This window comes from Octopus sinensis, unplaced genomic scaffold, assembly GCF_006345805.1.
Source record: "Octopus sinensis unplaced genomic scaffold, ASM634580v1 Contig15274, whole genome shotgun sequence".
Lineage (NCBI taxonomy): Eukaryota > Metazoa > Mollusca > Cephalopoda > Octopoda > Octopodidae > Octopus > Octopus sinensis.
In genome coordinates, this window is record NW_021833644.1 from 45,001 (window position 1) to 57,277 (window position 12,277).

General features: G+C 33.5%; 1 protein-coding gene across 1 annotated transcript in view; it reads right to left on the bottom strand.

Moving 5' to 3' along the window:
- Positions 1 to 11,783, bottom strand: part of LOC115230311 (nuclear factor 1 A-type-like) — a 31,911-nt gene extending 20,128 nt beyond the window's left edge. The window contains exon 1 of the mRNA XM_029800516.2: positions 11,747 to 11,783. The gene's annotated coding sequence lies outside the window, so the exon portion shown is untranslated. The remainder of the gene's footprint in view (positions 1 to 11,746) is intronic.
- Positions 11,784 to 12,277: the final 494 nt, after the last annotated feature.

The window sequence follows — 12,277 nt, forward strand, 5'->3', positions numbered from 1 at the left end:
ACTTACTAAGAATTGAACTTCCGCTGTGTAGGTTGATACTCTTTCTAAGTTTCCTGTCTTTACCCACACAACCACCAAGACACCCACACTAAAATTACTAAAATTTTAATATACTTAAATCTATCCCAGCAAAAGTTCAACCATGAAAATAGGTTTAAATATCTCATAAATACCTCCACTATTGGGCCCCTGCCAGGTGGGGGGAGTGGATTAGGATGTTGGACTGGAGAGCTGGGGGATAGAGGTTCAATACCTGTTGGAGGGTGGTAGAGATCCTGGGTCCAGGTAGATCCACTCCCCCAGGGAGCTAAGAAAGAGCATCAACCTACACAGCAGAAGTTCAATTCTTAGTATGAACAATTTTTGAATTTTTTATATATACACACACACTTCAGAAAATTTTTCAATGTAGACAGAGTGAGATCAATTCTTTCTTAGCTCTCACAATTTAAAAAAATTTTTTATATAGATACACACACACACACACACACTTTATTAGTACTTTTAAGTCATTTTATTTCCGTGTTCCTCTACACAAACACAGAGCGAATACTGAAAAGTTCTTGGCTTTGAGGGTAGTGCTGTTACCACCACAGTACAAGTTACTCAAAAATATGAAATCATGATGGTATACAATATCTTTCTCTTTCTTGCAGATTTAACACATAATGGCAACTTCTCCAATAGATTTTGGTAAAATTAATGCACGGGTGGTCATGATGTTCTTCTTTTTTCAAGGCAAAGGGACAACAGAAATCCATGGCAAGACGAAGGAAGTCTTGAAGGATGGCTGTCCATCTTACTCCACAGTGAAAATCTAGGCATCGAGGTAACAGACTAGTCATTTTGACACCACAGATGACCCCTAGTCAGGACAGTCAGCTTTCACAATTGCAGAGGATAAAGATGATTCAGTGCACGTCATAATTCTCAAGGACTGACAGATTTCAGCTGATGCCATTAGCCGAAACTCTGAGAATTTCCTGTAAAAGACTTTGCCATATCATCCACAATATTCCTTTCTTATCATTCTCTCTCCCTTTTGTTTTTCCTCTTAATCCTCTCAATCAATGAGTGGTAGGCTCAAAACATAAGAGGGATTTCCATTCTCCCTGAGCGTTAAACTGTTACACCTGCTTGTTGTTCCCTCCACCTGCCTTTGTCTTGTTTTCTGTGAATGTGAACTATATATATATATGTGGCTCAGTGGTTAGAGCGTCGAGCTTACGATCGTGAGGTTGTGAGCTCGAATCCCGGACCGGGCTGCATGTTGTGTTCTTGAGCAAGACACTTTATTTCACGTTGCTCCAGTTCACTCAGCTGTAGAAATGAGTTGCGATGTCTCTGGTGCCAAGCTGTATCGGCCCTTGCCTTTCCCTTAGACAACATCGGTGTCGTGGAGAGGGGAGGCCGGTATGCATGGGCGACTGCTGGTCTTCCATAAAAACAACCTTGCCCAGACTTGTGCCTCAGGGGGTAACTCTCTAGGTGCAAACCCATGGACATTGTCTGACCGAAGGGGGTCATTCATTCATATATAAATATAAATTAAATTAGAGATAAAACCACTATCAGGCAAATCAAACAGTGAAAAACATAAACCAAAACAAAAAATAAAAATAATTAATATAATTTACAAAATATATAAAATTTAAATTATTTAAATTTAAAATTATTAATTAATTAATTTTTTTTTTTAATAATTATATATAACTATCAAAAACACCCATGTTTCCAGAGGAGAATTATTCAAACCCCAAAGAATCCCTCTCAACACATGGCTATGATGCTCCCCTCTGCTCGTGATCAGAGATGCACATATTGTCAGCCACCAAGGGACATGGTCCACTGGTTAAGGTCAAACAACTGACAAGCAAATCTGTGGTATTGAGCAGAATATTTGCTGTAGGCCATCTTTTATACCAAGGCAAAACAATGTACATAATAGCATTTCCAATCTATTATTATTATTATTATTATAATCACATCATTATTAAGAAGGGTTCCACAATGCTTTGCACTCATCACTAGCATCCCAATTTGTGGAAACTATGCACTGCCCTTACATCTGAGGAGGGATTAAACCAGACAAAAATTGCACACGTTCGACGTGGAGGAACAACAACAAAAAAAGACCTATCAAATTACTGATGCACGACTGAAGAAATTAGTTCAGGAATATCAAAATGAAAATCCTCTGCAATTTTTAAGAAGTATTACACACAATTTCTCATAAGAAATTTTTTCAAGTAAAATAAAATTTCTTATCCTTACTCTATTTCACAATGTACTCACTGTTATTTTTTTTTATCCTATTGTTATAATAAAATGTGTGTGAAAATTCAATCTTTTCTTCCATTATCTCAAATTATATTATTTTTGAAATTTTGTGATGAGTCTTTTTCATAGATTCTTGCTCAATGGGAGAACATTAACCCTTTCGTTACTGTATTTATTTTGAGATGCTCTGTGTTTCTTTCAATTACTTTATAATGAAGAATTTAGTAAAATAACTTAGTTATCATTCATCTAGTGTTAGGAACATAAATTGTGACTAAGGTTTGGTGGAAGATTTTAATTCAAAACTTTTGAAAACAAAACATTTGTACTCACAGCCAGAAGTAGTTTCAGCCGGATTGGTATTGAAAGGGTTAAATTGATCCCATCTCAATTCAAGTAGATTATAAAGATTATCTTCTATCTCACTTTCAGACTCTCTCTCTCTCTCTTCTTAAGACTTGAGAGATAGACAGATTAAATAAGATAGGTAATGACCTACGGTCTAGAGAAACTGACCACAGTGATTATTAGCGGGTGGATATATACCGTGGTGGAACTTACCTATGGTGAAATTTACCTATGGTGGAATATACCGTGGTGAAATATACCGTGGTGAAATTTACCTGGTGGAATTTACCTAGAACCTATTCTTTACATTCTACCTTTGGTTTATTGTCATTTATTTATGAGTTTTATAAAATTTATTGGTAAAATATTTTTCTGGGAACAAATTACGATTTATAACATTACTACTATGGGAAATTATTGCTCTGCTTTACAAGTTTTCGTTTTACAAGCTGTCTTCGAGAACAAATTAACTCGTATATATTGAGGCATCACTGTATTAAGCAGCATTCCTTTTCTCTCTGGGAAAAAACAATGCATCAGAACACAGGACTTGGTGCCAGTCCTGCTTCTCTGTTCAAAGATTTGAGCAAGGTTAGCACCAACATTGGGACCAACTTCATGCAGGCCTAAATGCACGCTGGCAAAATGCTGCTCATGTAAATGGAAATCTTATTTGTCATTGTGGTTTTGTGGCAGGCAACAAAGCAGGCCTTGCCGTTCACTCAGAAAACATGGAATAAATGACCCATAAGCTCTTGGGCAAACTGAGTCCTCAATTTGCTTCATTTGCTAAAAGTTGGCAAGGCACCACCAAGCCTCAAGGGGCACATTCGTGTCTACAGAACATGATTAACACTGCCTGAGCTAGTAGGGTGCCAAGAGCGCCATCCGAGCGTGATCGTTGCCAGAGCGGCTAACTGGCTTCCATGCTGGTGGCACATAAAAGGGCACCATTCGAGCGTGGTGATGACAAGTGACCGAGACCTTTGGAGATATGCTGCGCTTGAGAAGACCTGGTAAGCAAAGAGGGACCGTAACTGTGGCCTTAGCCAGTGCAGTATAACCAGCCCATTTAATAAGACTACCCTTCAATCATTGGGCAATAAACTGCTTGTGAAGACCTGTTGAGTCAAGTGAAGTCGTTATTGTGGCCGATGCCAGTACCGCCTGATTGGCACCCATGCTGGTCGCTCATAAAAAGTACCATTTGAGCATGGTCAATGCCAGTGTTTCTTGAGTGGCTCCCATGCCAGCAGCACGTAAAGAGCACCATTCAAGCATGGTCAATGCCGGTACCACCTGACTGGCCCCTGTGCCGGTGGTACGTAAAAAGCACCCACTATACTCTTGGAGTGGTTGGCATTAGGAAGGGCATCCAACTGTAGAAACCTTTCCAGATCAGATTAGAGCTCGAGGCAGCCTTCTGGCTTGCCAGTCCTCAGTCAAACCATCCAACCCATGCCAGCATGGAAAACGGATGTTAAACAACGATGATGATGATGATGATATATATATATGGTGCTATTAAGTTAGACATGGCCTGGGCCAATAATGGCCGAAACCTATCAAAGTATATATATATATATATATATATATATATATATAAACGACAGTTTGTCTGTCTGTGTGTCTGTCAGGTTGTACCCTCACCCTGACCACAGCTTTCAACCGATTCTGATGAAACTTGACACACACATAGCCCAATGTCATAATTCAAAACTAACGCAGCGAAAATTTTGAAAAGCTCCCCCAGTTCTGAAAAACATCGATAAATTCGACATCTAAGCTTTTTATATGCAACACATTTTCCGTCGGGAGACAGCTAGGAACATCGTATACACAGAAGTATTCGAGTGAAGAAAAGACATTGCAACCTACACATGCGTCTTTGTTCCCTAGAGGGAAAGGACTAGATTGGGATTAGTCGTTGCCTACTAGGGGCTCTTACATACCCGGGCAACGCCGGGCTATGCTGCTAGTATATATATATTATCACTAGAGGCCTTCATGTTCCATGTGTCCCTTCCTGCTATACATATGTCCCTTCTTTTACAGTGTATACCAAGAATACTCACTTCCTTTCTTCCACTATTTTTTTTTTTCACTTTTTAAAGTTTTTTCATTTTTATTTTTTATCATTTCATTATATGTAAAACCTGACACTTTGTCTTTGTATTGTCCCCCTCATCCTTCACCCTTTTGGCAAATAAATGATATTATTATTATTACCACTATTATCATTATTATTACTATCATTATCATTACTACTATTATTATGACTATTATTACTATTACTATTATTATTATTATTATCATTATTATCATTACTATTACTATTATTATTACTATTATTATTACTATTATTATTATTATTATTATTATTATTTTTATTATTGCTATTATTATTATTATTTTTATTATTTCTATTATTATTATTATTTTTATTATTTCTATTATTATTTTTTTTATTTTTATTATTTCTATTATTATTATTATTATTATTATTATTATTATTACTATCATTATTATTTTTATTATTATTACTATCATTATTATTTTTATTATTGCTATTATTATTATTATTATTATTGCTATTATTATTATTATTATTATTTCTATTATTATTATTATTATTATTATTATTATTATTATTACTATCATTATTATTTTTATTATTGCTACTATTATTATTATTATTATTGCTATTATTATTATTATTATTATTTCTATTATTATTATTATTATTATTATTATTATTATTATTACTATCATTATTATTTTTATTATTGCTATTATTATTATTATTATTATTTCTATTATTATTATTATTATTATTATTATTATTATTATTAATATTATTATTATTATTATTGCTATTATTATTATTATTATTATTTCTATTATTATTATTATTATTATTATTACTATTATTATTACTATCATTATTATTTTTATTATTGCTATTATTATTATTATTATTATTATTGCTATTATCCGTTCTTTTGGAGGCATCGGATCTTTTGAGATCTTTCAAAATGTTTGATTGATCACATGTGAATTTAAAACAAAGCGAAAGAAACAAAACAAAATGAGCTCCGAAGTACGATCTGTGTGTGTGTGTGTGTATGCGAAGGGGGTGGTGGCGGTAGGGTAGAGATGTATGAATTGGGACGTGATGATGATGATGATGATGATGATGGCAGCAGTGGCTAATAAAGTGGTCAGGGGTGGTGGTGGTGGTGGTCAATGGTAGAGTGGATGAGGGATAAGTAAAAGCAAAGAATGGGAGGTGGGTGGGTGGGTGGGGGGAAGCGTCATAATCGGGATGGGGTTGGTGGGGAGGCAGGGCGTGGGGGAGAGAGATGAAATTTAAAGAACAAAGAAAAGAAACAAATTAAAAATATTTCTGAGCTTCTTAAATATCATTTCATTCTCTCACATATATATATATATATATACATACATATATATATATATATATATATGTATACACACACACACACACACATATATATATATACTCAAACATACACACACACATATATATATTTATATATATATATATACACATATATACATACACACACACATATATATATATATATATATATATATACACATATATACATACACACACACACATATATATATATACACACATATATACATACATGCACATAAATACATATACACACACACATATACATACACATTTATACATATATACACACACACACTCACACACATATATATACACACACACACACACACAGATATATGCACTTAATTATATATACGTGTACAAATATATGTGTGTGTATATATATATGTGTGTGTGTGTGTGAATATTTTGTATATACATGCGTGTTGAATTACAGTTTCTTCTAGATTTTTTTCAAATGCTTGTCAAAAACTTTGATATCATAATTTTGTATCTTTCTTAATCATTATCATCAACACCATTATTCATCATCACCATCGTCGTTGTCGTCATCATCATCAACATCATCATCACCATCATCATCATCACCACCATCATCATCATCACTACCATCATCATTACCATCATCATCACCACCACCATCATCATCACCACCACCATCATCACCACCACCACCATCATCCTCATCACCATCAACATCATTATCATCAATATTGTTGTCATAATGTGTACCATACACACTGCTTTTATAAGAAGCCGCTGAAGAGGGGGACCCAGGAAGACATGGGATGAGGTGGTGAAGCATGATCTTCAAACGCTGGGCCTCATGGAGACAAAGACTAGTGACTGAGACATTTGGCATTATGCCAAGTGAAATCCTGGCTGTGGCCAGTGTCGGTGTCATGCAATGGCACCTGTGCCAGTGGCATGTACAAAGAACCTTCCAAGCATTGGGCCTTACGGAGGCAATTTTGAATGACCGAGACCTTTGGAAGTTTGTTGTGGTTGAGAAAAGCACCCATCATGTTCTCAGAGTGGTTAGTTTTAGGAAGGGCATCCAGCCATAGAAACCATGCCAAATCAGACAGCACACCAGGTCAAAATGCTTTGCATCATTTCGTCCATTTTCAGGTTCAGGGTTCAAATTCCACCAAGGTCAACTTTCCCTGTCATTCTTTCGGGATCGGTGAAATAAGTACCAGTTATGCACTGGGGTTGATGTAATCGACTTACGCCCTCGCCCAAACTTCCTGGCCCTTAGCCAAAATTTTGAAACCATTATTATTATTATGTGTTTGACTTTTGCTTTGTATTTGTACAAGTTGGCTCCAAGTCTCCCCCAGGGACCTCAAGAGACAACAAGTTAGAAGTTCATGTTGGTGTTATGCTTAGGGTGTCATATACTTGGTTTTGTACTTAGTGTTGTTCTAGAGAATGTTTAAGAAAACAAGAAAATTATGTTTGTTTTAAAATTTGAGATTACATAGACAGTATTTTACGAAGGATATGGGCAGTTCCCATAAGCACTATCTTTTGAATTTCTGATATTTTGAAGACAGAAGAAATGCTTTCAACAATTTTATCTGATGTGCTAATGATTCTGCCAGCTTGCCACCTTAATAATAATAATAATAATAATAATAATAATAATAATAATGATAATAATAATAATAATAATAATAATAATAATGATAATAATAATAATAATAATAATAAATAATAATAATCATAATGATAATAATAATAAATAATAATAATAAATAATAATGGATAATAATAATAATAATGATAATAATAATATAATAATAATAATAATAATAATAATAATAATAATAATAATGATAATAATAATAATAATAATGATAATCTAATAATAATAATAGTAATAATAATAATATAATATAATAATAATATAATAATAATAATAATGATAATAATAATAATAATAATGATAATAATAATAATAATAATAATAATAATAATAATAATAATAATAGTAATAATAATAATAATAATGATAATAATAATGATAATAATAATTAATAATGATAATAATAATAATGATAATAATAATGATAATAGAATAATAATGATAATATATAATAATAATAATAATGATAATAATAATGATAATAATAATAATAATGATAATAATAATAATAATGATAATAATAATAATAATAATAGTAATAATAATAATAATAATGATAATAATAATAATGATAATAATAATGATAATAATAATAATAATGATAATAATAATAATGATAATAATAATGATAATAATAATAATAATGATAATATAATAATATGATAATAATAATAATGATAATAATAATGATAATAATAATAATAATGATAATAATAATAATGATAATAATAATGATAATAATAATAATAATAATAATTATATAATAAAACAATAATAATAATAATAATAATAATAATAATATGATAATAATAATAATAATAAATGCCCTGATGCAGTACCAGGCAGTGGCTCTCATGGCTTCTGATCTTAACTGATTGGAAGTGTATCATGTACATTGTTTTGTTTGGTATAAAAAGATGGCCTACAGCAATATTCTGCTCAATACCACAGATTTGCCTGTCAGTTGTTTGACCTTAACCAGTTGACCATGTCCCTTAGTGGCTGACGATATGTGCATCTGATCACGAGCAGAGAAGTAGTGGGGGAGCATCATAGCCATGTGTTGAGAGGGATTCTTTGGGGTTTGAATAGTTCACCTCTGGAAACATGGTGTGGTTGGTTTCTTTCAGTCCTTAAACAACCCTTATTCAGGGACCGTTTGAGCGGGATGGGCTACTCAACCTGCAAGAAATTCTAACTGGGCCCCACCTGCAAGGTCATGTGCTGTTTATCTTGATATAGATTACCATGTCGTGCACATATGGTTGTGATGCATGTGCCTGGTGTACCCTTATCAGACAGGTAGTCATGATGGGTATACTGGGCTTTGTATATTTTACCCGTGTCACTTTGATGGCATGCACTGTTCTCTCACTCAATAATAATAATGATGATCCTTTCTACTATAGGCTCAAGGCCCGGAATTTGTGGGGTAGGGGATTAGTCGATTACATTGAACCCAGTGTTTCACTGGGACTTATTTTATCGATCCCGAAAGGATGATAGGCAAAGTCGACCAAGGCAGAATTTGAACCCAGAATGTAAATATGGACAAAGTGCTGCTAAGCCTTTTGGCTGGCATGCTAATGATTCTGCCAGCTCGCCACTTTAATGATGATATCAATATTAATATTGTTATGATTATTATTATCGGTTTTTTTTCCTCCTTTTTATCAAATTATATCAAGTTGGAATATCTCTTCTTCTTCTTCAGACCTTCATTATCTAATTTTTTGGCATTTTGGTATTGTTTTTGTCTTAGTGCCAATGCTTTGTTGTTGTTGTTGTTGTTGTTGTTATGTTTAACATGTTTTTTAAAAAATTTTTTTAATCCTTTTTCTTGCCATCGATGTTTTGAAATTGTGTAAGCTTATATATATAAACGAGATTTCATTTCAAAATGTCATTAATATCTTTATTAACATTGATGATGTCATCATCGCCGGCGTCATCGTCGTCGTCATCATTATCATCCCCACCAACACCGCAACCATCACTAACATCGCTGCCTCAACATAACCACCACCACCACCACCACTATCACCATCATCATAACAACTCACCATCATTGTCATCACTACCATCACCACCACAACCACCATCATCATCACCACCACCACCACCATAACAACTCACCATCATCGTCATCACCACCACTACTATTGTCATCATCACGTGTGTATACAGTTTCCGCATCTTTGCTCTCTCTCTATTTCAAACTTCCTCCGGCCCTTTTTATATTAAGCCACCTGAGACTGAGCCTGGTTCTATGTTTTAAAGGGGTCCAAATTAAAGCCCCTTCTTCCATCAAAATTTCATGCAAATTTGAATCCCAAACACCAGATTAATAATAATAGCAAAATTATTTTACTAAATTCTTCAATAATTTCAAAATTAATTTAAAACGATGGCAGTGTATTTTAATAGGAATAACGTAACAAAATGGTTAATATGGACAAAGTTAGTTAACTAAATTATTCTTAATTAATATAAAATGATGGGTATGCTACAGATTCCACTAGCTCGCTGCCAACCCGGCTGAAACCGGCTCTGGTTCTGTAGTACAAATGTCTTGTTTTCATAAGTTTTGAATTAAAATCTTCCACCAAACCCTAGTCACAATTTATGTTCCTAACACTAGCTTAATGATAACTAAGTTATTTTACTAAATTCTTTGTTATATTCAAAATAATTGAAAGAAACTCAGAGCATCTCAAAATAAACACAGTAACAAAAGGGTTAAAACACCATATGAACAGCACCTAGTCCCATCAGTTTTGGAGGTAATGGGTTTAGCAAATGTTATGGGCTTGGCCCTTTCAAACAAACTCAGCAGCCCAAAAGTAAAAAAGTAACAAGTTTCTTTAAGGTGCATGATGTTAGCAATAAGCATGTGGGACAAGGGATCTCAACAGTCTTTCACAAAGGGACCCCTTAAATTTCTATTATACTCTAGTGGTCCCCATAACTAGTTGATGTTTTAAAAAATCCTGAGTTCAAATTCCGCCAAGGTCAACTTTGCCTTTCATCCTTTCGGGGACGATAAATTAAGTACCAGTTGCGTACTGGGGTTGATTTAATCAACTAGTTCCCACCCACCAAATATCAGGCCTTGTGATATAGTAGAGAGGATTGTTGTTGTTGTTGTTATTATTATTATTATTATTATTATTATTATTATAAGGTAGTGAGCAGACAGAAGCGTTAGCATGCCAGGCGACATGTTTATCGGTATTTCGTCCATTGTGACGTTCTGAGTTCAAATCCCACTGAGGTCAACTTTGCCTGTCATCCTTTCGGAGGTCAACAAAATAAGTACCAGCGATACGCTGAGGTCAATGTAATCGACCAGTCCCTCTCCCCTCAAATTCCAGGCCTTGTGCCTTTGGTAGAAAGGATTATCATTATTAGGGTTAGAAAAGGGAAACAAAAATGCTCTGCGATATTTGTTCCGAGTTCAAATCCCACCAGGGCCAACTTTGCCTTTCATCCTTTTGGGGGTCACTGAATATAAAGCTACCAATGTTGATATAATGAATTGGCCCCTTTACCACCAAATTTGGGACCCTGCATGAACTGTGTAAAAAAATCATCATTACTTTTAAAGTAAATGTTTGCAGATTTTCTTTTTCTTTTTTTTTTTTGCAGTGTTTGTAATTTAATTTTTAATTAAATGTAAAAAAGCAAAATTGTGTATGTGTGTTTATAAATATATGTATGTATCTATGTATTCATATATATATATATATATATATATATATATACATCATTATATATACATATACACACCTATAGATACATACATACATACATATATATAATATATATATATATATATATAATATATATATACACACACACATATATATACATGCATACATATATATATGTGTGTGTATATGTGTGTGGTATGTATGTATGTATACATACACACACACACACACACCACATATATATATAATATATATATATATATAATACACACACATGCACTCAGAAAATATAAATAAGTTTTCTTTTCTCACCTGGCAGGTACTTGAGTTCTGTATTGGAAAGAGAGAGAGAGAGAAAAGTAAATAAGGGGTAAAAATTTGATTGAAATATGGCAAATGAACAGGTGTTTTAATTGCAATTAAAGGTGATTACTAGCATGCATAATGACAATAGAGGTGGTGGTGGTGGTGGTGGTGAATGTGGTAGTGTTTAATGATAACAATTGCAGTGTGGACTGAACAACTAATTAAAGATGATTGCTAAAAGAACTCATTAGAATGTCAGATTTACATTGAGATATTGTCATTGAGTTCCAAGTTCAAACCCAGTCAAAGTTAGTTGACCACTGAGCTCCTCTATCTTCTACCTTTTACCCGTTTTAGACATTTCACTGCAGCCATGCTGGAGCAATATTTTGAAAAGGTTTTAGTCAAAGAAAGTGACGCCAGGAATTTTTTTTTTTAATCCTAGTACTTAATCTATCAGTCTTTTTTGCTGGACTGCTAAGTTATGGGTTTCGATTCCAAGGCCGGGCATTGTGTGTGTTTATTGAGCGAAAACAC